We start from the raw sequence: 27,229 nt of genomic DNA, 5'->3' as shown, positions 1-27,229 counted from the left end.
TGAGCCCATACCTCAAAAGTAAATAAATAAAATAAAGTAATAGCTAAGATATGTTAGCCGGGAGTGGTGGCGCATGCCTTTAATCCCAGCAGGCAGAGGTAGGAGGATCACCATGAGTCCAAGGCCACCCTGAGATGACAGAGTTAATTCCAGGTCAGCCTGGACTAGAGTGAGACCCTATCTCAAAAAAAACAAAAAATAAAAAATAAAATAAAATAATAAAATAAAATATGTTGACATGTAAAGCAAGAAAAAACATGAGTACTAGCTGAAAAAAATCTCAGCAACCTTGACAGAGGAAGACAGTGGATGAAGGAAGAAGAGGACTAGGAGAGAGGAAGAAGGGAGAATACAGCTTTTTTGAGACAAGTTTTCTCACTGACCTAAATAGGTATAAATTAGCTGGAAAGGCAACCTCAGGGATCCAACTGTCTAAGTCTCTCCATCACTAAGTTTTACTTTTTAAAATGAAAGTTCAAGTACTTTTATTTATTTATTTTTATTTCAGAGAGAGAGAGAATGGGCATGCCAGGGCCTATAGCCATTGCAAACAAACTCCAGACACATGTACTACCTTGTTCATCTGGCTTACATTGGTCCAGAGAAATCAAACCTGGGTCCTTTGGCTCTGCAAGCAAGCACTTTAACTACTAAGCCATTTCTGTAGCCCAGAAAGTTCAAGTTCTCATGTTTGCAAAGCACATTCTTTACTGAATGAGCTAGACCCTTAAGAAAATTCTCTTATTACCATACAGCACTGCTCTGAAGTACCAACCAGCACAAACATATAATAAAGGTATCCAAAAATTATTTAAAGCCAAGTGTGGTGGCACATGCCTTTAATCCCAGCACTTGGGAGACAGAGGTAGGAGGATCAATGAGAGTTCAAGGCCACACTTGAGACTATGTAGTGAATTCCAGGTCAGCCTGAACTACAGTAAGACCCTACCTTGAAAAAAATAATTTATTTAAAATTTTTATTTATTTGCATATGCATATGGGCAAACCAGGATCTCTTGCCATTGAAAATGAACACCTGTCTGCCTTTATGTGGGTGGCTGAGGAATTGAACCTGGATCAGCAGGCTTTGCAAGCAAGCACCTTCTATAGCTGAGCCATCTCTCCAGCCTCACACAGAAATATTTTTTTTGAAGCTTGAGGACAATTTTACATTGTGAGACCCTACCTTGAAAAATGTTAGGCCGGGTGTGGGTATCCTGAATAAGCAGGTTGCTGGAAAGCAGGGCAGACAGTGAGAATATGTTATCAAGTTACAGACCTCTATAGTTAACCATCATCACCCTCTGAATGCAGCTACAGCTGCTGGTCCCAGTCATCATCACTACAACTATGAGCAGTGAGAAAAAAAACCCAGAAGTGAATTGCTGCCCCAGCCATTGGTCCCCAACCAACATCACGCCCCATGGGCAGAGGCCAAGTGGCCTCTTTCGCAGTAGCATCTGCCTACTGGGAAAAAAGATCCATCACAGCAAAGATTTTGGGAACAGTAAAATGGTTCAATATAAGGAGCAGATATGATTTCATCATAAGAATGACACTGAAAAAATGTATTTGCATACTTTCTGCCATAAAGAATAATTCCATAGGCTGGAGAGATGTCTTAGCAGTTAAGGCATTTGCCTGAAAAACCAGAGGATGCCAGTTCGACTCTCCAGGACCCACATAAGCCAGATGCACAAGGGGGTGCATGCATATGGAGTTTGTTTGCATTGGCTGGAGGTACTGGTGTGCCCATTCTCTCTCCCTCCCTCCCTCCCTCCCTCTCTCTCTCTCCTTTCAAATAAATATGTGTGTGTGTGTGTGTGTGTTTTAAAAACATTTTAAAACAAAGAATAATTCCAGGAAGAGCTGGAAAGATGGTTCCATGGTTAAAAGCACTTGCTTGCTATTGCAGTTAGGTATACGTTGCTGGCAGAAAACACCCAACCAAGAGCAGCTTGTGGGAAAAAAAGGTTTATTTTGGCTTACAGATTCAAGGGGAAGCTCCATGATGGCAGGGGAAAATGATAGCATGAGCAGAGGGCAAATATCACCTCCTTACCATCATCAGGTGGACAACAGCAACAGGAGTGTGTCAAACACTGACAAGAGGAAGCTGGTTATAACACCCACAAGCCTGCCCCCCCCGACAATACATTGCCTCCAAGAGGCTTTAATTCCAAATTGCCATCAGGTGGGGACCTAGCATTCAGAACACCTAAGTTTATGGGGGACACCTAAATCAAACCATGACAGGGAAGCAGAAAGGAGTATCCTGAGGCACATGTGTCTAGAGTTTGTTTCCAGTGGCTAGAGGCGCTGCCATACCCCATTTCTCCCTCCCCTCCCCCTCCCCTTCCTTCTTTTTCTTCTCCGTCTTCTCCCCCCCCCCCCCCCCCGTGTGTGTGTGTGTGTGTCTCAAATAAATAAAATACTAAAAAAGAAGAATCCTAGGATATAGAAATGCTTTCACAGTGTAGGGGAAGAGAAACTTGGGAGTTTGATGTTGAAATAGAAAAAGGTGCTGGCCCTGGTGGAATTCCCATTCAAGGCAGTAAATATCCAGCAGATTTAGAATTTATCTCTCTCTCCATACATCGCCAGCAGAATTACCAGAACAGCGTGGTGATGACAACAATATAGGTATTGGATAATGCTCCTGAAGGTCAGCCCCAACAATGCTGATAGGTGAAGGTTTCCACTGGACTACCTGTGGAGACTCTACCAGGTATAACTGGGTATATAGCAGGTATTAATGACAATATTCCAACCTTCCAGTATATGGAGAAGTGAGGGAGGAGGCTGACAACCACAGTGCAGGAAAACAAGGTAGACCGATGAAAATATATATTGGGTTATGACCACTGTTCCTCAGAGGCTCTCCTTGCCAAAGATATCCTAAAAAGCCGGGTGTGGTGGCCTTTAATCCCAGCACTTGGGAGACAGAGGTAGAAGGAACACTGCGAATTCAAGGCCAGACTGGGACTGCATAGGGAATTCCAAATCCTTGGGGGAGGGATACTATCCCAGGACTCCCTCATTCTGGCCTTTACAATCAGACCTATTTGAGCAGGGAGTGGTGGAACACGCCTTTAAATCTAGCACTTGAGAGACAGATAGGAGGAATGCCATGAATTCAAGGCCATCCTGAGAATACACAGTGAATTCTAGGTCAGCCTGGGCTAGAGCAAGACCCTATCTCAAAACTACAAAGAAAAATTTGGGTTTCAGGCTGGAGAAATGGCTCAGTGGTTAGAAGCCTGTAGAGCCAAACCACCAGATTTTGATTTCCCAGCACCCATGTAAGGACAGATGCAAAGTGGAGTGGCTGGAGGCCACTTTCTTCTATCTTTCTGCTTGCAAATGAGGAAATAAAATTTCTTTTCTTGGGGCCGAAGCTGCGGCGGGAGGTAACGGGGGTGCCCACGGGGCCGGGGAGGCGGCGAGGCGGGGGTGAGTGACTCCGTCCTCCCCCGGCTCCCTCCGCAGCCCCTGGGATCCTTCTGAGGTACCTGCAGGAACAGAACCGGCCCTACAGCGCCCAGGACGTGTTCAGGAACCTGCAGAGGGAACATGGACTGGGCAAGGCAGCGGTGGTGAAGGCGCTGGAGCAACTGGCCCAGCAAGGCAGGATCCGAGAGAAGACGTACGGCAAGCAGAAGATCTACTTTGCGGATCAGGACCAGTTTGACACAGTGAGTGATGCTGACTTCCACCGCCTGCATGCCAAAATTGTGGCCCTCACTGCTAAGGTGCAGAGTTTACAGCAGAGCTGCCGCCACATGGAGGCTGAGCTGAAGGAGTTAGATCACTCCTGAGATGCAGAGAGAGATCCAGGAGTTAAGGAAGGAATGTGCCTGCTACACAGAGAGATTGAAGAACATCAAAGCAGCCACCAACCACGTCACTCCAGAAGAAAAAGAGAAGGTATACAGTGAGAGGCAAAAATACTGTAAGGAGTGGAGGAAGCACAAGAGGATGGCAACAGAGCTGTGTGATGCAATCCTTGAAGGGTACCCCAAGAGCAAGAAGCAGTTCTTTGAAGAAGTTGGGATAGAGACAGATGAAGACTATAAGGTTATGCTCCCAGACCCCGGAGGGGTCCCTGGTGGGGACTGGGGACTAAAATACCCTGGACTGGCTGCCTTGTTTAGGTTGGCTTCTTGTTCCTGCTCCTCTCCACCTTCCTCCAGCATAGTGGGGAGAAAAGTTCAAGCCAGAATACTGGGCAGGATACAGGGCTAGTGGTCAGAAAGGGATGGGCATGTCCATATTGTGACGAATTTAGCTTAAACAAAAGGAGTTGAGGCAATCTTAAAGGAAGTATTTGGCAGTATTTATTGTAATACAATTTGATATAAAAATACATAATTTCCTCTGGATAGTCAAACCTCCCAGATATCAAACCTGAGGATGGGAGCCTGGGAGACAAAGGTAGAGAGAAGCTACTATACACCAGCATTTGAAGAGCCCAAGGCATCACCCAGAACTTCCCCCAGAAGATGGAGTATCTTTTGTGCCCTGTGCTCTAACCCCCAAGTACCAGAAGCAGGCAACATTGGGAGATGGCAGAGACCCAAGTGTACTGGACAGAAAGGCTAGGATGGTTTTGAAGCCCTGTTAATTTTCCAAAATTTTAACTGTAGCAAAATTAAATTGTTGATGTTTAGAAAAATTAAAAAATACAAATATAAAAAAAAATTCTTTTCTTTTTTAAAATATATTTTACTTTTATTTATTTATTTAACAGAGATAAAGGAGGGAAGGAGGAAGGGAGAAAGAGAGAGAGAATGGGCATGCCTGGGTCTCCAGCCACTGCAAACAAACTACAGATGCATGCGCCACCTTGTGCATCTGGTTTACGTGGGTCCTGGGGAGTTGAACCTGGGTCCGCTGGCTTTGCAGGCAAGTGTGCCTTAATCACTAAGCCATCCCTCCAGCCCAAATTTTCATTTTAAAAGAATCTGAGATTATGTGTTTGGGGTTCTATCAGAAGAGTTAATGAGATGCATCCTTTCATTAATTTTATTTACTAATATTTAATGTACAAAACAATAGATTATTATGACATTTTCATTCATAAATAATGTACTTTGTTCAAACTCATTCCTCTCCCCAGTACTGTTCTGTCACATGTTCCTGCTCTCACTGATCTTTGTCCTTACCAACACCCCTTCTTTTGCTTTCATGTCATGTATGTATATGTATATATTTATGTATCTATATTCTGCATAAGAAACACACCTTATACTTCCATTATTACTCATTTCCCCTTCTTCCCATAGTATCCCTTCTACTTTCAGTCACATCTCTTCTCTTTAGGTTTATAGCAGGGTCTGACTCTAGTCCAGGCTGACCAAAATAGCCTTTGCAGCTTTAGGCTGAACTCAACCTCACAGTGATCCTCCTACCTCAGCCTAATTGATTGCTAGGACTAAAGGGATGTACTACCATACCTGGCTGTCACATCTCTTCTGAGATAGGTTCCCATGTAGCAAGATTCTACCTCCTGAGTACTGAGTTTACAAGTTTGATGCAGTGCTGGGCTTCATCATTCTAGGAAGCACCTTACCAACTGAGTTCTATCGCCATCCCTCCCATTTTTCCCCAGACCAGAAATTTAAGGAACAGTTTGTCAGGACAGTACTTCAACACAGAAATAACTGAAAAGAAACTCTAGTAACCACAAATAAGAAAAAGCTATAAACTTGCAAGACAGAGTCTGTAAAAAAGTCACATATAGGGCTGGAGAGATGTCTTAGCGGTTAAGTGCTTGCCTATGAAGCCTAAGGACCCCGGTTCGAGGCTTGATTCCCCAGGACCCACGTAAGCTAGATGCACAAGGGGGCGCACGCATCTGGAGTTCGTTTGCAGTGGCTGGAAGCCCTGGTGCTCCCATTCTCTCTCTCTCTCTCTTTCCCTTTTACTCTGTCACTCTCAAATAAATAAATAATAAACAAAGAAATAAAAAAAAAGAAAAGTCACATATAAGGGGCTGGAAAAGTGGCTCAGTGGTTAAGATGCTTGCCTGCAAAGCCTAACAAACCAAGGAGGTTAAATTCACCAGTACGCATGTAAAACTGCATGCACAAAGTGGCACATCTGGAGTTCTTTTGGAGTGGCTAGTCAATCTGGTACACAGGAATTCTCTCTCTCTGTCTGTGTACAACTAAATAAATAAATACATAAATAAAAGCCAGACTTGGTGGCACATGGCTTTAATTCCAGCAATCAGGATGCAAGAGGTAGGAGGAATGCTGTGAGTTTGATGCCAGCCTGAGAGTACAGAGTGAAATCCAGGTCAGCCTGAGCTAGAGTGAGACCCTACCTCAAACCTCTCCTCCTCCCTACCCCCCCCAAAAAAAAAAAAATTAGTGAACTGGCTAGATGTGGCAATGCACATCTTTAATCCCAGCACTCAAGAAAAAGAGGTAGGAGGATGGCTGTGAGTTGGAGGCTAGCAAGTTCCATGTCAGCTTAGGCTAGAATGAGACCCTACCTTGAAAAAACAAAGAAACAAAAATTAGTGAACTAGGGGCTAAGGAGATGGCTTTGAAGATAAAGTACTTGAAAGAAGTTTGATCCCCAGGCCCCACATAAAATGCTAGAAGCAGGTAATGACGCTAACAAGGGCACACATGTACAAATAAATAATAATATAAATTTTTGCTTAAAAAAAAATCAGTAAGCCAGGCATGGTGGTCCATGCCTTTAATACCAGCACCTGGGAGGCAGAGGTAGGAGGACTTCCGTAAATTTAAAGCTATCCTGAGACTACACAGTGAATTCCAGGTCAGCCTGGGCTAGAGAAAGACCCTGCCTTGAAAAAAAAAAAAATCAGTTAACTCGGGCTAGAGAGATGGCTTAGCAGTTAAGGCACTTGCCTGCTAAGCCAAAGAACCCAGGTTTGATTCCTCAGGACCCATGTAAGCCAGCTGTGTCTCTAGCTTGCAGCTGCTGAAGGTCCTGATGTACCCATTCTCTCTCTCTTTCAAATACATAAAATAAAAAAAAATTTAAAAAATAAGTGATCTCAAGACTTGGAAAGTTCAACAATTATTAAACATAATATTCCTATTAGTCAGCTCTCAAAAATACTATGAAATATAAAGAGACAAAAAGTGTATTTGGCTTGAAGAAAAAGAACCCATCTAAAATGCTAGGCATGATGGTGTGTCAATAATTCCCAATGTTGGAGAGGCAAGGAAAGAGAATCCCTGGGCTCATTGCTAGCTAGTCTAGCCAATCAATGAAAACAATAAGGTGGAGGGCAACTAAGGAATACTTCTAACTTCAAACCCTGGCCTCCACAGGACTGAAAGACACACGCACGTGCACACACACACAGACATGAGCATGCATGCACATGCAAAAAAAATATGCTACACAGGAATAAAAAAACTGACAAAAATCTGAGGGGCTGGAGAAATGGGTTAACAGTTAAGGCACTTGGTTCTATCCCCCACTACCCACATAAGCAAGGTGCACACAGTGGCACATGTGTTTTGGAGTTCATATGTAGTGGTTACAGGCCCTGGCACACCCATTCTCTCTTCCTCTAAAAAAATAAATAAAATAGAGCTAGGAGTGGTGCTGTACGCCTTTAATCCCAGCGCTCGGAAGGCAGAGGTAGAAGAATCACCATGAGTGGGAGGCTACCCTCAGACTACATACATTCCAGGTCAGTCTGAGTTAGAGTGAGACCTTATCTCAAAAAAACCAAATAAATAAATGATTTTTAAAAATTATCTCTAAGGATTTCCAAACATTGTAATGGCCAAACATATAACATTAACTATACAGTTAATAAGCTAAAGGAAAACATGGACAAATTACTAAAGACAATTAGAAAACATGAATAAAATGAAAGCTTAAATAAAAATTTAAAAAGTAACCTGCTAGAGGGATGGCTTAGTGGTTAAGGTGTTTGCCTATAAAGCCAACAGATCCAGGTTCGATTCCCCAGGACCCACGTTAGCCAGATACACAGGATGGTGCATGGGCCTGGGAGTTCATTTGCAGTTGCTAGAGGCCCTGATGTGCGCATGGTGTCCATTCTCTCTCTCTTTCTGCCTCTTTCTCACTCAAATAAATAAATAAATATACTTAAAAATAAATAAATAACCTGGGGACTCCAAGTTCCACTGCACTAAAGGCAGCAAGAACCCCAAGGAGATAAACTGCCCCTCACACATCAGCCAGGGCCCAGGTGAAACCACAGAGGAATTGGCCAGATGAGCAAGAGTGCTGCTTCCATGGTGTCCTGAAAACCAGTGACAGGACAGACACTGATGATTCTCAAAATGTACCAAAGTAGAAATTCAGAAGCTGCTGAGAGCTCAACACTCAAGCAGACTTAAAACACACCCATGATGGCTCAGGGAATTTTATGGAAGAGAGGGCGCTAAGATTCTAAGAGCCACAGGCTAGAAGGGAATGTCCAGAGGCATTTTCCACCCCCTTACAAGGACTGACTGCTGGTCTCACATCTCATAACCCACAACCCCATGGTGAATACCAGAAATCCCACTGAGGAGGGCCCTCAGAATGGGAGCAGGGAGAAAGGAAATGATGGTACTGACACTTGATGTTTCCATACAAGTTTCTACTTAATTTTAAAAACCTGATGGACTGGGTTCAAATTCCCAGCACCAATGTAAAGCCAGATGCACAAAGTAATGCACATATGAGTTCATTCTCTGTGTCTGCTTCTTTCTCTCTCAAAAAAATAAAATTTTTCAAAAGAACCAATCATTGCTTTTGTTTTTATCTACACTGTTCTTTATTCTGTTTATTTCTACACTGATTTTTATTACTTCCTCACTTGGCTTTTTTCTATTTTTTTTTTCATTTTATTTATTTACTTATTTGAGAGACAGAAAAAGAGGCAGATAGAGAATGGGCATGCCAGGACCTCTAGCCACTGCAAACGAACATGTACCACCTTGTGCATCTGGCTTACATGGGTTTTAGGGAATCACACTTGAGTCCTTAGGCTTCACAGGCAGTGCCTTTACGGCTAAGCCACCTCTCCAACCCTACTTTTTTCTTAACGTGTACACTGGTACACTTGGTAGAAGCTTGTAGGTCCTATAGATAACTTGTCTGTTTTTCTTTCAGTTCCTCAGAATAGGCAATTTCAACTGTCTTATATATATATATCTTCTGACTGCTATAATTTGTTAAACCCTGTAGAAAAATTTTCATTTCTGCACCTGTTCCTTTTCTCCCCAGAATTTCTGTTCCCCAGTACCCACATAAAGCCAGATGCACAAAGTGACACATGCATCTGGACTTCACCTGCAGGGGCTGAAGGCCCTGGCACATCCCTGGCACATCTGTTTCTCTCTCGATTTGCAAATGAAAAAGAATATTAAAAGAAAAAAAAATAACTTAAAAGAGATCAGGATCTAAATATTAGCTAATTACAAATTATTTGGTTTTTCAAGGTAGGGTCTTGCTCTAGCCCAGGCTGACCTGGAATTCACTATGCAGTCTCAGGGAAAAATACACAGACAAAATTTCAGGCCACTGGAATTATCAATGGTATTTTGGAATGACACTAAAAGCATAGATAATAATGAAAAATATATTAGACTGTTAAAAACTTTGAATCTTTGTATAAAAAAATCAAGAAAATGAAGACAACCCACAGAATGAAAATACTTCTAACTCATATATCTATAAAGAATTAATAACCAGAATATATAAACAACTCCCAAAACTCAAACACTACATTAATTTATTATTTAAGAGGGAATGGGCAAGCAAGGGTCACTTGTCAGTACAAATGAGCTTGAGATTCACACACCATGTTGTGCATTTGGCTTTACATAGGTATTAAAGAATCAAACCCAGGTATACAGGCTTTGCAAGCAAGTACAATAAGCCATTTATCTCTTCAACCCTTAAATTTTTAAAATGGGAGAAGTATTTAAAAATGCTTTGCCAAAAGCTATATAAATAATGAATAAGCATAACAAAATACATCCAATATCACTAGTCAATACACATGAAAACAACAATGAGATCATCTCATGTATATTAGGATGAACATAATGAACAAACAACATATACTTACAAACCCAGAGCTCTGGAGGCTGGGAAGGAGAATGCAAGTTCCAAACCAGCCTGAGCTACATTGTGAGAACCTGTCTCAAGAAACAATTCAGCATGGTCTAGAATAAGATCCTACCTCAAAAAACCAAAAACCAAAAATTATAAAGTCAAAATAGCAAGTACTTCAATACCCATATTCAAAAGTGGGAATGATCATATACTATTATGAAAATTCAAATTTTCCTATTTGGAAAGGTGTCATTAATTTACAAGTTAGTCATTCATTGTACCCAGAGTAAGTATGTCTGTCAGAGTCTCTTAAGAATGTCCATATGAATACATGTTCTGTAATGTTTACCACAGCAAACTGTGCAATAGCCAATATTACAAGTTTCCTTTAAAAAATATCAAAAATAAGTAAGGAAATGTGGTACATATACACAATAGTATTCATTTGTACAAAAAAATAAAATTATAGAATTTGCAAGAAAATGGATGGACATGTAAAGAATTATATTAAAGTGACCCAAGTTCAGAAAAACCAAAGCTGTATGTTCTCTCTGATGTGACAATCATAACTTGCAATATCTATAAATATGCATCTATATGGGGGAAAATTTTGGTAAAACTATAGATAGAAATGATAACAAAGAGCAAGTTAAAGAGATGAGCAGGAAAAGGAACAAGGGAAGGGTAAAAAGAAGCATGTGATATATAAACAGAAGAGGGCAGAATATGGGAGAAGGGAAAAGGAGAAATGGGGAGAAGGGAATTTGAGAAGACAAGATATCTTCTTAGGAGAATAAATATTAAAAAATGAACACAGAAGTAGCACATTTTGGGCATGGTGGTACATGCCTTTAACCTCCACACTTGGGAAGCAGAGATAGGAAGACAGCTGTGAGTTTAAGGCCAAACTGGAATGACAGAGTGAGTTCCAAGCCAACCTTGCATGTGCAAACCAAGCATCCATGTGCAAATAAATGCAACACATTTTTCAAAAAAGAAAATGACAGAATGAATCTCTGTATGCCAGCTAAAAAAGGAATTCTATGGCTGGAGAGATGACTTAGTGGTTAAGGCGTTTGCCTGCAAGGCCAAAGGATCACGGTTCAATTCTCCAAGACCCACATAATCCAGACGTACAAAGGGGCGCACTTGTCTGGAGTTCATTTGCAGTGGCTAGAGGCCCTGGTGCGCCCATTCATTCTCTCTCTCTCTCTGCCTTTGTCTCTCACTTGCTCTCTCAAAATGGATAAATTTTTAAAAAAGCACAACCAATTCTCACTTTTGTAGATTCTAACTTCTAATGTTTGTATGTATAAAAATAGCTTTAATAAAAACTACAAGCAAGGATGTGGAGAATCAAATCCCATCAGCATTGTTAGTAGGAATACAAAATGGGAGTCACTAGTATAGAAAATAGTTTTATTTTTAAAAGGAGTGGGAACAGTTCAGTCAGTAGGGTGCTTACCTAGCATGAATGAAGCCCTGGGGCTTATCCCCAGCACTGTAAGGAATAAAAAAAAGTTAATATGTTATCATTTAAAATATATATATATGGGGTGGGAAGATGGTTCAGCATTTAAATCGTTTGCTTGCAAAGCTGGCTGGCCTGGGTTCAATTCCCCAGTACTCACACAAAGCCAGATGTGCAAAGTAGTGTGAAAGTCTGGAGTTTATTTGCAACTCAAGAGGATCTAGAACACCCACAGTGGCTGTTTCCATCACTCTCTTTTTAAATTTTTATTTATGTGCATATGTACATGTGTTTAAGAGTGAGGGCGGACACACCAGGGTCTCTTGCTGTTGCAAATGAACTCCAGACACATGCATCACACTACTTTCGGTATCCAGTTTTACATGGGAACAGGAGCATTTAGCCCAGGACAGCAGGCTTTGCAAACAAGTGCCTTTTACTATTAAGCTATTTCATCATAGGCAAACCCAAGAGCATCAGTTGTTAGGATTTTGGCCAGTATCCATAGAGAAAGAAAAAGGAGAAAAAAGATAACCTTTCTGAGTTAAAACTCACAAAGTTGAGAGTCTACAAGCAACTGAAATAAGTGATGGACTTCTACATTATCTCAATAAGAGGATAATTATCCTTCCCAAGAAGATAACTATCCTTCCCACCTCTTTAGCATACCTTTAGGTGAGGTCTCTTGACTAGGTGAGCTCCATTGGATTAACTTTTTTTTTTTTTTTTTTTTTTTTTTTTTTTGGTTTCTAGAGGTAGGGTCTCTAGCTCAGGCTGACCTGGAATTCATTATGTAATCTCAGACAGCCTTGGACTCACAATAATCCTCCCACCACTGCCTCCCAAATGCTGGGATTAAAGGCGTGTGCTACCACGCCCAGCTTCAGTCGATTAACTCTTTAAAAAAGTAAATTAGACCCCACCCCCACCAACTGAATGTTATCTCCATTTTTCCTTCAATCATTCCAGGGGAATCATTTCACTCATAACCCTCAATTTTTCCATTATGAAATGGAATATTAGAATAATTTCTTGATGAATAACACAAGTTAAAATCAAACTATCTGTCCTATAATTTGATCATCATATTTTACCACTTCTCTATTCATATACATAATTGCAGTTAGTAACACGGTCGGCTCTTAACTCCAAATACACAGCCATATTTTTATTTCTTTGTTCCCCAAAACCAAAGCTAAATAAACCCACACTTCCTTCTCCAGCACAGTTGAAAAACTAACATAAACTAGGCATCATACTGGGATTAACAGCACATATCATCACACCTAAATTTCACTATGTCTGTGAATTTCATGACAAATCTAACTCAGTAACTATGACTTAAAAGGCATGCTTCATACTACTCATTGTGATTTCCTTGCAACATCTTATAATAAACTTTAAGTATATTATCATACTACTGTGTACATGAATAAATACCTTGCATAATAAAGTAAATTTCAGTTAAATAGAACTGATATTGACGAAATACTACATATTAAATACTAGAATTTGAACACTAAGCTGAAGATTTCTGTAATCTGACAACAAAGACTACAAAAATGTTAGACTGCATTGGATTTTTCAACAGTTGACAATACCATTATAAATGAAAGTATTGGTATGATGAACTGGGAAGATTATCAAAAACATATTTTCAGATGCAAGTGGGATTAAAAGAGAGCTTAACTGCCGAGACCTTGGTTTCCCAACAGGAATAGATGGTAAAACCCTATTGCTGAAGACTCTATATACTTGGGCTTCAAGGCCACTAAGAAATCTTGCTGGATCTCAGCTGATTAACTCTTAATGTTCACACCCTTATGTTAATGCTGCTCTCACTTTTGGTTGAGAATCTTCTCTTTTCAGATGGCAGTGACCTTGGGACAACTCAGAAGGTATCATGGTGATGGAAAGAAATGACTGCAGTGCTCAGTACTGCAATACCTCTATCACACTTTCCAAAGCTCAGGGTCTAATGCAGAAGAGGTGGCAGAAAGAATGTAAGAGCCAAAGGAAGGGCAGGACTTCATACAACATGCTCCCTCAGGACACAAAATGGCCTGGATACCCATGGCCTCACAGTTCCTGACACTACCTGCATAAGACCATCCTAAGAGGAGGAAAAGTAAAAAGAGAGGCTGATTGAGATGGGGAGGGGGTATGATGGAGAATGGAGTTTCAAAGGGGTAAGTGGGGGGAGGGAGGGTATTACCATGGGTTATTTTTTATAATCATGGAAGTTAATAAAAAAATAAAGCTGGGCGTGGTGGCGCACGCCTTTAATCCCAGCACTCGGGAGGCAGAGGTAGGAGGATTGCTGAGAGTTCGAGCCCACTACAGAGTGAATTTCAGGTCAGCCTGAGCCAGAGTGAGACCCTACCTTGAAAAACCAAAAAATAAATAAATAAATAAATAAATAAATAAACAAATTTTTAAAAATTTAATTTTTGCTATTTGAGGGAGAGAGGCAAAGAGAGGGCCTTCAGCCATTGTAATTCAACTCCAAACACATGTACCACTTCTTGTATCTGGCTTATGTGGATCCTAGGGAATCAAAACTGGGTCCTTTGGCTTCGCAGGCAAACACCTTAATGACTAAACCATCTCTCCAGCCCTCATTTACATTTTCTGTACATCTTCATACATAGCCTAAAGCATGCCTGCTGTGGAATTTTCCACTTATGTATTCATACTTATTCAAAAAGATTCCGATTTTAAAGCATTTTGAATTTCTGGTTTGAGGACTAGAAATAATTAATCTAACTTAAAACAAAATATGCCCAGCTTGGAATGGTTCAAAGTTTAAAAGAATATAAATCAGACATGGTGGCAGGGACCCAGTACTCTGTAGGCAAAAGTGAAGATTATCACTGAGTTCGAGGCCAGCCTGAGACTACATACTGAACTCTAGGTCAGCCTGGGTAAGAGGGAGGACCTACCTCAGAAATAAAAGGGGCAGCGGGGTAGAGAATGGAGAGATGGCTATGTGGTTAAGGCACTTGCCTGCAAAACCCAATGACCCTGGTTCAATTCTCTAGTACCCACGTAACACCAGATGCATAATGTGGCACATGCATTTGGAGTTTATTTGCAGTGGCTGAAGAAGCCCATTCTCATATTTTCTCTATATTCTTTCTCTCTCCCTTCTGTCTCCCTCTGCTTGGAAGTAAATACATTAAAAATATATATTCGGAGAAAAGAGAAAACAATTCCACTGAACCTAAAATTTCATTTCCATTCAAACCTTTACTTAGTCCTATAGAAATGTAAATATGAATGACTAATATGATAATCTTTAGGCCTAGTGAAAAGTTTATAAACCCCAAATTAGGGTCTTGGTGTACAATGTTAGACATCTAAATAACTGGGCCTGGAGAGATAGCTTAGCACTTAAGGCGCTTGCCAACAATGGCTAAGGATCCAGGTTGGATTCACCAGTACAAGCCAGATGCACAATGTGTGCATATAGCTGGAGTTTGTTTGCAGTGACTGGAGGCCCTGACCCACTAGTTCTCTCTCCCACTCCCCCTGTCTTAAATAAATAAATAAATAATCTAAATGACCAAAAAGCCAAAGAACACTGTAAGCTTAGTAATAACAGAACAAATTAGGCTTTCTTTGTTTTTTGAAATAGGGTAGCACAGGTTTCTATGCAGCTGAATCATTTTTAATCTGGCCCAGCTCAATATTAAAAAGAACAGACTGATTACCAGGCAAAAGTTGTAACTCTTTGAAGGGAAGGTAACTGTTCCAATCTTACTGCAAGAAATGGGGAAGAAGGGAGCCGGATGACTTGGATGCCACGACCACTACGATAGAAAATTCCAACGAACACAAACGTCTACAGATCCTGCTTTTCTAGACAGCAAGGACTTCCTAAATATTGAACCGGAACCCATCGTGTGAAATTCCAACACTATGGCGTGGCGAATTGGGCAACATAAGGCTGCCAGCATCCTAGCTGGCCCAGGCTGCTGCTGGCGGGTCACAGGTCATGGCGTACTGTGAAGCAGGTGGCCTGCCTCTGCCCAGAGTTCAGTAGTTTTCTTCTAGAAGGTGCTGGCATGACCTAACGATAATGAACTCAAGCCACATGCCACCATTACCCAGCGGCCTCCAACCTGGAGTCTCAAAGACGTTGCCCTCTGGCAGTCCACCCGTGTTTCTTCTAGCAACACAGCACACCTGACCACCTTCCCAGTGTCCGCATAAGTAGGACCCCGGGGACTTCGACATGTGTTGGGAAGAGTAATACTTTGAGGGGGGTGGGGGACGACTCTCAATTAGTCTCTTTTTTATTTTGATGTCATAATCTTTTCCTCCTATTATGATGGTCTTGTGTAAGTAGTGTCAGGCACTGTGAGGTCATGGATATACAGGCCATTTTGTGTCTGGAGGAGCATTGTTAGGAGTGGTACCCTGCTTTTGGCTCTTACATTCTTTCCACCACCTCTTCCGCAACAGACCCTGAGACTTGGAAGGAGGAGGGAGGGCTAATCAAAATCTAAGAGGATATAAATAAATCATGGAAACCTACTTTTTTGGACAATGGAACACACTGGAGCCATAGATTGTTACTTAAAATTTTTCAGTGCCAGGGAATGGGATAACTTCCAAGGAGTTACTGGCCAAGGAGGCCACTGATGCCCCCAAAACATTACAGGACATTGCTGAGGCTCTTGGTATCCCACCAGGAGTAGATGGTAAGACCCTACTGGTGAAGACTCCACATACTTGAACTGCAAGGTCACTGAGAAATCCTCCTAAAGCTGAGCTGAAAAACTCCATGTGGACCAGCTGACAGAAAGCTGGAAAAAGCCATGCTGCATGCAGGTCAATGGGAGAGAGAAATCACCAGTGAAGATACTCAACAATGGACAATGCAAGCCTTAAATTTGGCCACCTAGGCCAAATGAGCCAACAGGTGCAATAGTGGCACATCTGTCATGGTGGAAACCAACTACCCTCTAATTTAGCTGGAGGCCTGCTCCATGGGAGGGCATACATCCCTGATACTGAAAACCTACAACAGGGGTAGTCATGAGCCCTAGGGGTGTAATGTCTGCTGCTGTCTGACTAAATATATATACTATGCTCACCAAAAAGAAAAAGAAAAAAGAAAAAGAAAGAAATAGGAAAATAGCTCATGCAAGCATGAAAACTTGAGCTCAATCCCAAGAACCCACAATGAAAGGCTGGGCATGCCTGGCATGGTGGCACACACCATACCAGCACTTAGAGGTGGAGGTAGGAGGATCACTGAATTCCAGACTACCCTAAGAGTACACAGTGAATTTCAGGCTTACAGAGACTCTATCTTGATATCTTTAAAAAAAAAAATGATTAGGCATTGGCTGGGAAATAGCTCAGTAGTTAAGTGTGCTTGCTTGCAAATCCTGCTGACCCAGGTTCAATTCCACAGGTGCACAAAATGGTACATGCATATGGAGTTCATTTGTAGCAGCAAAAGACCCTGGTATACCCATCTGTTCTTTCTTTTGCTGTCTCTTTCTCCCAAATAAATAAACAAAAATACTTTTAGGGGGCTGGAGAGATGGCTCGGAGGCTATGGAAATGGTTGTACAGTTAAAGTTACTTGCAAGCAAGGTCTAACAGCACAGGCTCGATTTCCCAGTACCTATGTAAAGCCAGATGCCCAAAGTAGTGCATGGATCTGGAGTTCATTTGCAGTGGCAAGAGGCCCTGGAACTTTCATTCCTTCCTCTCTCTGTTTCCAAATAAATAAAATATATTAAAAATGTTTTGTTTTGTTTTTTAAAGTGGGCATGGGCTGGAAAGATGGCTTAACAGTTAAGGTGTTTGCCTGCAAAGCCAAAGGACCCAGGTTCAATTCCCCAGGACCCACATAAGCCAGGTGGCACATGTGTCTGGAGTTCGTTTGCAGCAGCTGAAGCTGGTACACCCAGTTTCTCTCTGCCTCTTTCTCTGTCTATCTCTGCCTCTCAGTGCTGGGATTAAAGGTGTGGGTCACCACACCAGACTCAGGAGTTCTTTTTTTTCTTTTTATGCAAATGTCATTTAAAAATATGAACTACAGGGTACACTGCCAAAGACCTGGCAGAAAGAATATAAGAACCAAACGAAGGGTAGGACTCCTTACAACATGCTCCTCCAGACACAAAATGGCCTGGATGTCCATGACCTCACTACACAAGACCATTATAATAAGAGAAAAAGGTCATGACACCAAACTGAGAGACTGATTGAGAGGGAGAGCAGAAATGATGGAGAGTGGAGTTTCAAAGAGGAAAGTTGGGGGAGAGGGAATTACTATGGGATATTGTTTACAATTATGGAAGTTGTCAATAAAAAATTAATTTTTTTAAAATATGAGCTAAATCATTAAGTAAAACAAGAATCACATTTTGATATTATATAAGAATCACTGTGTTCCATTAACACTCATGTATACACATTTTTAAAAAGGCCTGGTTGGTACATTTTCTATGTCCTTCATCTCCAAATATCTACCAAACCTAACCAATAAGCTTCTTCTAACAATACAACTAAGAAAGGTAGGTAGGCTGGCACACACCTGCAATTTCAGCACACAGGCTTGAGGCAAGAGGACTTCTACAAGTTTGATGTTATGCAGCCTGGGCTGCATAACAATCTCTGCTTCAAAAAACCAAACACAGGCTGGAGAAATGGCTTAGCGATTAAGGCACTTGCCTGTGAAGCCTAAGGACCGAGGTTGGATTCTCCAGATCCCACGTAAACCAGATGCACATGGTGACACATGCATCTGAGTTCATTTGCAGGAGCAAGAGGCCCTGGCACACCCATTCTCTCTCTGTGTGTCTCTAATAAATAAATCAGAAAAAGAAAAAAAAAAAAAAACACCAAACATGACAACTAAGAACAAAGAAAAAGAATTATAGAAAAGTAAATCTCTTATGAATATATATGGTAATTAAGAATCATCCATCTAGGGGCTGCAGAGATGGCTCAATGGTTAAAGCACTTGTTGGCAAAGCCTGAAGACCCAGGTTTGATTTCCCCAGTATCCATGTAAAAAGCCAGATGCACAGAATGGCAAAATTTCCATTCATATTCATTCATTCATTCACTCACTCTCTCACCTAATTTTTTTCCCCCCCTGAGGTAGGGTCTTGCTCTAGCCCAGGCTGACCTGGAATTCACTATGGAGTCTCAGGGTGGCCTGGAACTCATGGCAATCCTCCTACCTCTTCCTCCCAAGTGCTAGGAACAAAGGTGTGGACCACCACACCCAGATCAACTGAATTTTTTTAAAGGATCACTGCTGGGCGTGGTGGTCTACACCTTTAATCCTGGAGATTCTACCTTGACAACATTTCTTAACTTATCTGTAAGCACAGAGAGAAAAATGGACACCAGGGCCTCTTGCCACTGCAACCGAACTCCAGATCCATGTACGACTCTGTGCATCCGGCTTTACATGGGTACTAAAAGTCAAACTAGGCTTTGCAAGTACTCACACTTAACCACTAAACTATCCTCTAGTCCCATATTTTAGTGATAATGCCTGAAAAGAACTTCACATCCATTAGAAGTTGAATTTACTAACCAGGCATGGTGGCACATGCCTTTAATCCCAGCACTCAGGAGGCAGAGGTAGAAGGATTGTCCTGAGTTCGAGGCCAGCCTCAGATACCATAGTGAATTCCAGGTCAGCCTGGGCCAGTGCGAGACCCTACCTCAAAAAGCCAAACAAAAAAAGTTGTATTTACTCATCCATTAGAAGTTATATTTACTCAACTTAACAATATTTAGGACACCATTAAACAATGTAAACTGTATACACATTGCAAAATGAGAACATAACACCAGTACTAATAAGCAATTAACTTTGAAATAAAGCAATATGAAAATCTAATAGAAGTCAGGTACAGCACATGCCTATAAACCCAGGATAAATGGAGGCAAGAGGATTGATTATATTTCTTCAAGGCCATCCCCAGCTACAACATAAAAAAAGGCCAGCCTGGGCAAGATACTGTCCATCCAAAAAACAGGGCTGAGGAGATGACTTATAAAGCCTGATGACTGATGACACACATTCAAATCCCTAGTACCCATGTAAAGCCAGAAGCACAAACTAGGCAAAAGGCCCTGGTGTACTCATTCATTCCCATCCTCTCTCTCCTTGCAAATATAAATATATATATGTATGTATGTATTTTTTTTAGAGACAGCAAGAGAGACAAAGAGAATCAGTGCACCAGGGCCTCAGCCACTGCAATCAAACTCCAGACGCTTGGGCTACCTAGAGGGCATATGCAACCTTGCATTTGCCTCACCTTTGTGTGTTTGGCTTATGTGGGATCTGGAGGGTCGGATATAGCACCTTAAATTTTGCATGCAAGCACCTTAATCACTAAATCATCTCTCCAGCCCTTGAATTTTTTTTTAAAAAACAGCATGTCTAATTGCTGTTTCTCTTATATTTTGTTTTTTATTAAAATACTTTTTACGGCTGGAGAGATGGCTTAGTGGTTAAGGTGTTTGCCTGCAAATCCAAAAGACCTTGGTTCGACTCCCCAGTACCCATGTAAACCTGATGAACAAGATGATGCATGCATCTGGAGTTCATTTGCAGTGGCTGGAGGCCCTGGCATACCCATTCTCTCTCTCTGCCTCTTTCTCTTGCCATTTCAAATAAATAAATAAAAACTTAAAAAGAGTCTCTTTAAAAAATATTTTAGGGCTGGAGAGATGGCTTAGCGGTTAAGCGCTTGCCTGTGAAGCCTAAGGACCCCGGTTCGAGGCTCGGTTCCCCAGGTCCCGCGTTAGCCAGACGCACAAGGGGGCGCACGCGTCTGGAGTTCGTTTGCAGAGGCTGGAAGCCCTGGCGCGCCCATTCTCTCTCTCTCCCTCTATCTGTCTTTCTCTCTGTGTCTGTCGCTCTCAAATAAATAAATTAAAAAAAAAATTAAAAAAAAAATATTTTAATTTTATTTATCTGAGAGAGGTAGAGAGAATGGGCACACCAGGACCTCTAGCCACTGCAAATGAACTCCAGATATATGCACCACATTGCACATCTAGCTTTATGTGGGTAGTGGGGAATGGAACCTGGGCCATTTGGCTTTGCAGACAAGAACCACTAAACCATCTCTCCAGCCCTGGTTCTCTTATTTTTAAAAAGAGGATGCAAAACAACATTTTATATTTGTTTCCATATTGTGAACAGAAACACACTGAGATTAACTTTAAATCTTTCAACCTCAAATTTAAGATTTATGACAACATGAGCATGATAAACATGTTAACACAGCATGATATAGTTGCTGAACTTAAGCTGTCATCACACTGCTTTTCCACATACCTCATTTCTCCAAATATCTTCCTATGCCCATTTCCTCCTCTATAGATTGGGAATAAAAACAGTATCCAAAATAACAAAATCAGGCATGATGGGCTCAAAAATGGTGTAGCAGTTAAGGCACTTGCCTGCAAAGCCTAAGGACCCAGATTTGATTCCTGAGAACCCACATAAGCCAGACTACACAAAGTAATGCATGTGTCTGAAGTTTGTTTGCGGTGGCTAGAGGACCTGGTGCTCATTCTCTCTCTCACTCATACACACATAAATAAATAAATTTAAGAGCTGGAAGGATGGCTTAGCAGCTAAGGCATTTGCCTACAAAGCCAAAGGACACAGGTTCAATTCCCCAGGACCCACATTAGCCAAATGCACAAGGGGGCACACCTGTCTGGAGTTTGTCTACAATGGCTGGAGGCCCTTGCACACCCATTCTCTCTCCCTCTTTCTGTCAAATAAATAAAAATATTTAAATATATATATACATATGTGTATATATGTATATGTATATTTAAAAAAGAAAAAGGAGGGGAAAAATTACCTATACCACTGGGTTTTGTAAGGATTAAATTACTTAATACATGCTTTTAAAAATCAGTCTGGAAAGGAATAGACAATTTAAAATGCAAATTCAAAAAGCAGTTATACTATACTTATCCATAGTATTTAAAGATTTTTTTTGTTCATTTTTGTGTTTTGAGATAGGGTCTCACTCTAGCCCAAGCTGACCTAGAATTCACTATGTAGTCTCAGGTGGTCAGAGCAATCCTCCTACCTCTGCCTCCTCCCAAGTGCCAGGATCAAAGGCATGTGACACCAAGCCCGGCTAAAAGTTTTGTTTGTTTAATTATATTACAGAGAAAGAGGCAGATAGAGAATATGAAACATTAAAAAAAATAATAATGACAGGAATAGTGGCTCACACCTGTAATTCCAGCACTCAACAGGCTGAAAGAGAAAGATCACCTTGAGTTAAAGCCAGCCTGGGATACAATGAAAGCTAACTGTCTCAAAATCCCTCAAAAAAAAATATTACTATATAGGGACTGGAGAGATGACTCAGAGGTTAAGGCACTGGCCTGCAAAGGCTAATGATCCAGGTTCAATTCCTCAGTATCCACATAAAGCCAGATGCACAAAATGGTGCATGCATCTGGAGTTTGTTTGCAGCTGCTGTAGGCCCGGGTGCACTCATTCTCCCCCCTCCTCTGCCTTCTTGAAAATGAATAAATAAAAACATTTTTAAGTTATTTAAATAGGGCAGGGTGTGGTGGCACAGGCTTTTAGTCCTAGCACTTGGGAAGCAAAGGTAGGATTGCCATGAGTTCAAGGCCACCCTATGACTACATAGTGAATTCCACGTAAGCCTGGGCTCAGGCCTTTAATCCCAAAACTTGGGAGGAAGAGATAGAAGGACAGCTATAAATTTGAGGCTAACCTGGGAGTTCCAGGTCAGCCTGAGCTAGAGTGAGACCCTACGGTAAAACAAAACAAAATTTATATGTGTGTGGAGACAGAAAAGGAGAATAACCAATATTAAGAAAATCCAGGGCTGGAGAGATGGCTTAGTGGCTAAGGCACTTGTCTGCAAAGCCAAAGGACCCAGGTTCCATTCCCCAGTACCCATGTAAAGCCAGATGCACAAGGTACATGCATCTGGAATTTGTTTGCAGTGGCTACAGGCCCTAGTGCACCCATTTCTTCCTCTTTTTCTCCCCCACCCTTGCTCAAATAAATAAATTATCTAAAAAGAAAGTAAATCCACTACAATATTTGGTAGCCGGGCTAGAGTGTGACCCTGTCACAAAACAACAAAACACAGCCAAACTTATAATTGCACTAGAGAAAAAGGGTTCAATTTATGCTGTTTTATTCAATTTTTATTACCCTGGTAGTTGCTAAAATTAAAGGAAAATATTAAAGTATCTTGGTATTGTGCCAAAAATGCTATATAATATTTAATACATCATCCTTCACAATCTGCTTTCAACAATCCTTTATCTTAACTATTTTTTACCCATCTGGACTTCCCATTTAAGCATATAAACTGGGTGCAATGGCTCATGCCTGTTCATCTCAGCACTTGGGATGCTGGGGCAAGAGGATCTCTTAGCTCCAAGCCAGCCTGTGGTACATGTTAAGACCCTGCTTCCAAAACAACAAAAAGCATAACACTACACTTAGGACTCTTCTGACAGTCTACAAGTTACAATTATCAGCTGTCTGCAGGCTCAAGAGATACAATGTATCTGTCCATCATGCTGACTTCACTGATATTTCATACTAGTTTAAATCTGAATGAGGAAAAAATTTTGTTTCTCTTAACATTACCAAGCTACAGGTGCTTTATGATAATTCTCAGATTACATGTTCAAGAGTGACTTTTGGAGCTAGGATGTGTTTGCCTAATAAGCACCAAATCCCTGGGTTCAATTCTCAGCACTACATAATCATCTAAAAAACCACAAAAGTTAGAATTGGTGCCAGACATGGTGGCACATGCTTGTAATTACAATACTCAGGAGGCAGAGACAGGAAAATCAAGGTCATGCTCAGGTACACTGTAAATTCAAGACCAGCCTGGGTTACATGAAACTCAATTGCTCTCCCTCCAAAGCAAAACTGACTTTCAAAAGAAATCTGATTAACCCTGGAGATGGGAGACTAAAAGTTGAACAAAACATAGGTCTGATCAGCTTCTACTTGGTGAGATGAGACAAGAGATCCAGTGGACACCATGCCCTTGCCTACTGATAGACATCAAAAGATCTAGAAACTCACCAACCACAATAAAAGCCAAAACTTGTGGGTTTATTTTTGGCTTTGTTTTTTGACGTAGGGTCTCGCTCTAGACTCAGGCTGACCTGGAATTTACTCTATAGTCTTAGGCTGATCTGGAACTCACAGCAATCCTCCTACCCGGCCTCCCAAGTGCTGGGATTAAAGGTGTACACCACCAGCAAAACTTGTGTTTTAGATCATACATAAACAAAAAAGTTAAAACAGTTCTCTCTAGGTTTCCAATGTCTTAATTATTGTGACAGAAGACAAATGTTAAAAATGGTTGCATACGTAGCATTTAAAACGAGGTAACGTTTATTCCCAGTTTGGAACTCCAGAGGGCACCAGAAATATGCCCTCCTTCGCACCACCCCTCCTCCCCAGTAACGTGAGCAGCTGCAGGGAGCCCATCGTCTGTTTGCTGAGGTTGGTATTGCAGAGCACAAGCGATGTCTGCAGCGGTGGAAACAGCAGCGCCCACTCCCAGCTGCCTCACCAACCAACCATTACCCAGTCTTGGGGAGGGGAGAGGAGACGCTGCTACAAGGGAAAGCTCCTCCCCCTCAAAACAACAGGGATGGCCAAGTCCTAAGACTGAACCCCTACAATCTGACAACATCCTCTATATTATAGGCAGCAACAAATTAGGATGAAAGGACTCACAATGGAGGGTTTTTTCCTCCTCACTTTCTGCCAAAGATGTACAGGGCAAGGTTGAAGGAGATTCCTGGTCCTGGGATAAGAGAAAAAAAATGAAAAATGGATCAAGATCGCACGCACTGATAGAAGCAGCAAGACCATTCCACCAGAAGGAGGCAGAGAAGGTACTAAGAGGTCAAGCAGGTTCGGCCTTTTATTACCCTCGCCCCACACATAACAAATCCTTTCTATGCAACTGTAGTAAAATGCATATTTGAGGTCAGAATCCATACGAAAGGCAAAATGCGGAGAAGAGGGGCTGAGGGCATCAAGTCTGCTCCTTGGAACACAGTGGAGAAGGGCAAATGTTGCCCCGACGCCAGCAAGGGATTCGTATACTTTCTTAAATTTGCCCTCCTAACATCAACCCAGTCACTTTATGCGCCTATTCAGAGATAAGGGAGGGCTCCTGTCGCCGCTAAGCTGATATTGCCCATATTTGCCCCAAACAGTTGCCCTGGGCCCGAGGTTTGCCCCCCCTGCAGTCGGCGACCGGCAGCGCTGCCTCCCCGTCCGCCATTAGACCCAGCCAAACAATACGTGAGGAGCAAGAGCCGCGCAGCGTAGCGCAGCGCAGGGGACCAGACCAGCAAGGAGGGGACCACGGCAGCGCACGGGCGACCGCCCTCACCACCCTAAACTTGGGGCCACGACTCTGGCCATCAGGGTGAGCGCGGCCTCGAGGTGGGAGAGTGCCCCGGCCTCTCCCCGAACCCCCCCACCCCAGTAGAGAAAGGAAAACACCCCGCGACCTCCAAGCCGCCGTCGCCAGCGCCCCGCGTCGCCCCCACCCGAGCCTTCGGGTCCCGGCAGCATCCGCAGCCCTCGGGCCGCATGCGAAGGCGCCCTGACATGAGCGCGGCCCAGAGCACACCCCGAGGCCCCAGCGCGGCAACAGCGACGGCCGCCGCAGGGTGGTAAGCCCGGGTCGGTGGGAGGCTCCAGAGCCCGTCCTCACCCATCTCCGCCTCCCCAGTCGCCGCCGCCTCCTCCTCCTCCTCCTCCCGAGGTTGCGCTGCTCCCAGACACCCCCACTCTCGGCGGCCCTCGACTGGAAAGACGGCGGGGATAAGCCTCACCCGGTTCAGGCTGCAGCGCCGTGGAACGAACCTCCCCTCCCCCGGCCCACCCCCCCTTCGGCAACACGCACAGCTCCGCACGGTCCAGTCCCGGCTTTAGAGCTGGTGAGGAGGAGGAGGTAGAGGCCGCGGCGCGGCCGAGCTTGAGAAGGCCCCGCCCCCAGCACGCTCATTGGCTGCTGGCGGAGGCGGCCCAGAACGCCTTGAACATACCAATTGGTTAGACCAGCCTTTTTTCAGGACCTCTCCTTTGGTGGGGTAGTCCAAACGGCTGTCCATCAAAGGCCACACCTCCCGGTCCTGCCGTTCCACTCCCCCCTCCAGTTTGGCCGGTCCCCTCCCCTCCGTGCCCCCGCCCAACCCCGCCCCCACCAGCCGGGTCTGCCAGGGTCAGGAGCCCCGGTGGCTGGGGCCCGCCGCAGCAGTGGCTCTGCTCTCGGTACGGCGGTGGGGGGCATTTCGCGCCTGGCCAACCCCAGCGACGGGAACACAGCTGCCCGCCCTCACTCGAGCCTAGGGGCCCAGGCGGTGGCCGCAGCCCTCATCCACTTGCGAGAGTGGAGCGGTGGCCTCGACGCCCCGGTGTCCTCTGTCTCTGAAGCTCCCCGAGAGGGGCTGCGGCGGGGTCGTGACCGCGGATGGCGGGGCGCGCTGAGGGAGGGGAAGGCGCTTCCACCCTCGCCTCACCCAGGTGAAGTCTTCCCCCACCTCTTCCATCGCCGCGAGAGGAGATGCCTTTCTCCATTTTGTGGGACCTGCTGGGAGAAGTTGGGGCCCATCGGCACCAAACGCCGTGGAATCCGGAAACTTGAACCCGAGAAGCCCCAAGCGGCCTAGATTGTTGGGCGAGGGAATGGCCGCTTCCGGCGTGCGCTTCTGAGCGGCTACAGGGCCTGCAACTACACAGACTTAAATGCTGTCTCCGCCGGACAAGATGGAGCCGCAGGGCTCCCCAGAGCGGGGCTCGCGCCCCGCGAGAATCGAGGCTATTCCGGATCGTCTGTCGCCGCTGCCTTGCAGCGCAGACCCTACCCGGCCTCACTATCTCTTATCCTCAACGTTGATGGGGCCCCTCGCCAGCCCTCGGCCTTCACCCGTAAGAGCGGCATTCACCCGTAAGCCCAGCTGGGACTAACTGCATGGAGACCCGAAGGGCGGCCCGAGGCTACCAAACGGGAGAGTCTTTTGTTCCTCCCTTACATCTACTTCAGTGGATGACCTGGTGCCCAGGCGGTTGTTGGTGGGATTACAACTGATGGTGGTTACTTTCCCACCGGATGGGTGAATTCGACTTCTCAGTTTCCAGATTGTCTGACAGTACTGCCTATTAATAAGGAGACATGATGTTACAGTCTAAAGCTCTACAAGATAATGGTGAACATGGAATTTTTAATGAAGTTAATCATCCATTAAGTAATCAAGACTAATCTGTAAACTCTAGGAGACACTATTTGCAAAGATAAATCTAGTAGAATTAATTTCCAAATTAAAAAAGTAGTCCTGGGCTGGAGAGATGGCTTAGCGGTTTAGGCGCATGCCTGTGAAGCCTAAGGACCCTGGTTCGAGGCTCGATTCCCCAGGACCCACGAAAGCCAGATGCCCAAAGTGGCGCATGCATCTGGAGTTCGTTTGCAATGGCTGGAGGCCCTGGTGCGCCCATTGGCTATCTATCTACCTCTTTCTCTCTCTGTCACTCTCAAATGAATAAATAAAAATAAACAACAAAAAAGTAGTCTTTTTTACTTGAGTCTACCATAGGCTCTTATCAATTGGAAAATATCAAAAACATGTTATTTGAAC

General features: G+C 43.3%; 1 protein-coding gene and 2 pseudogenes across 1 annotated transcript in view; 2 read left to right on the top strand and 1 right to left on the bottom strand.

Moving 5' to 3' along the window:
• Positions 1-25,484, bottom strand: part of Zmym2 (zinc finger MYM-type containing 2) — a 138,216-nt gene extending 112,732 nt beyond the window's left edge. Inside the window, exons 1-2 of the mRNA XM_045145321.1 lie at positions 25,430-25,484; positions 24,315-24,384 (exon numbers count right to left, since the gene is read on the bottom strand). The gene's annotated coding sequence lies outside the window, so the exon portion shown is untranslated. The remainder of the gene's footprint in view (positions 1-24,314; positions 24,385-25,429) is intronic.
• Positions 1,309-4,263, top strand: LOC101611509 (annotated as a pseudogene).
• Positions 25,485-26,363: 879 nt separating the features above from the next.
• LOC101611228 overlaps positions 26,364-27,229 on the top strand; it is a 57,522-nt pseudogene continuing 56,656 nt past the window's right edge.

This window comes from Jaculus jaculus, chromosome 3 (genome assembly GCF_020740685.1).
Source record: "Jaculus jaculus isolate mJacJac1 chromosome 3, mJacJac1.mat.Y.cur, whole genome shotgun sequence".
In the NCBI taxonomy this organism is placed as follows: domain Eukaryota; kingdom Metazoa; phylum Chordata; class Mammalia; order Rodentia; family Dipodidae; genus Jaculus; species Jaculus jaculus.
The sequence above is the reverse complement of the archived record's forward strand: the minus strand, read 5'-3'. Positions and strand labels throughout refer to the sequence as shown.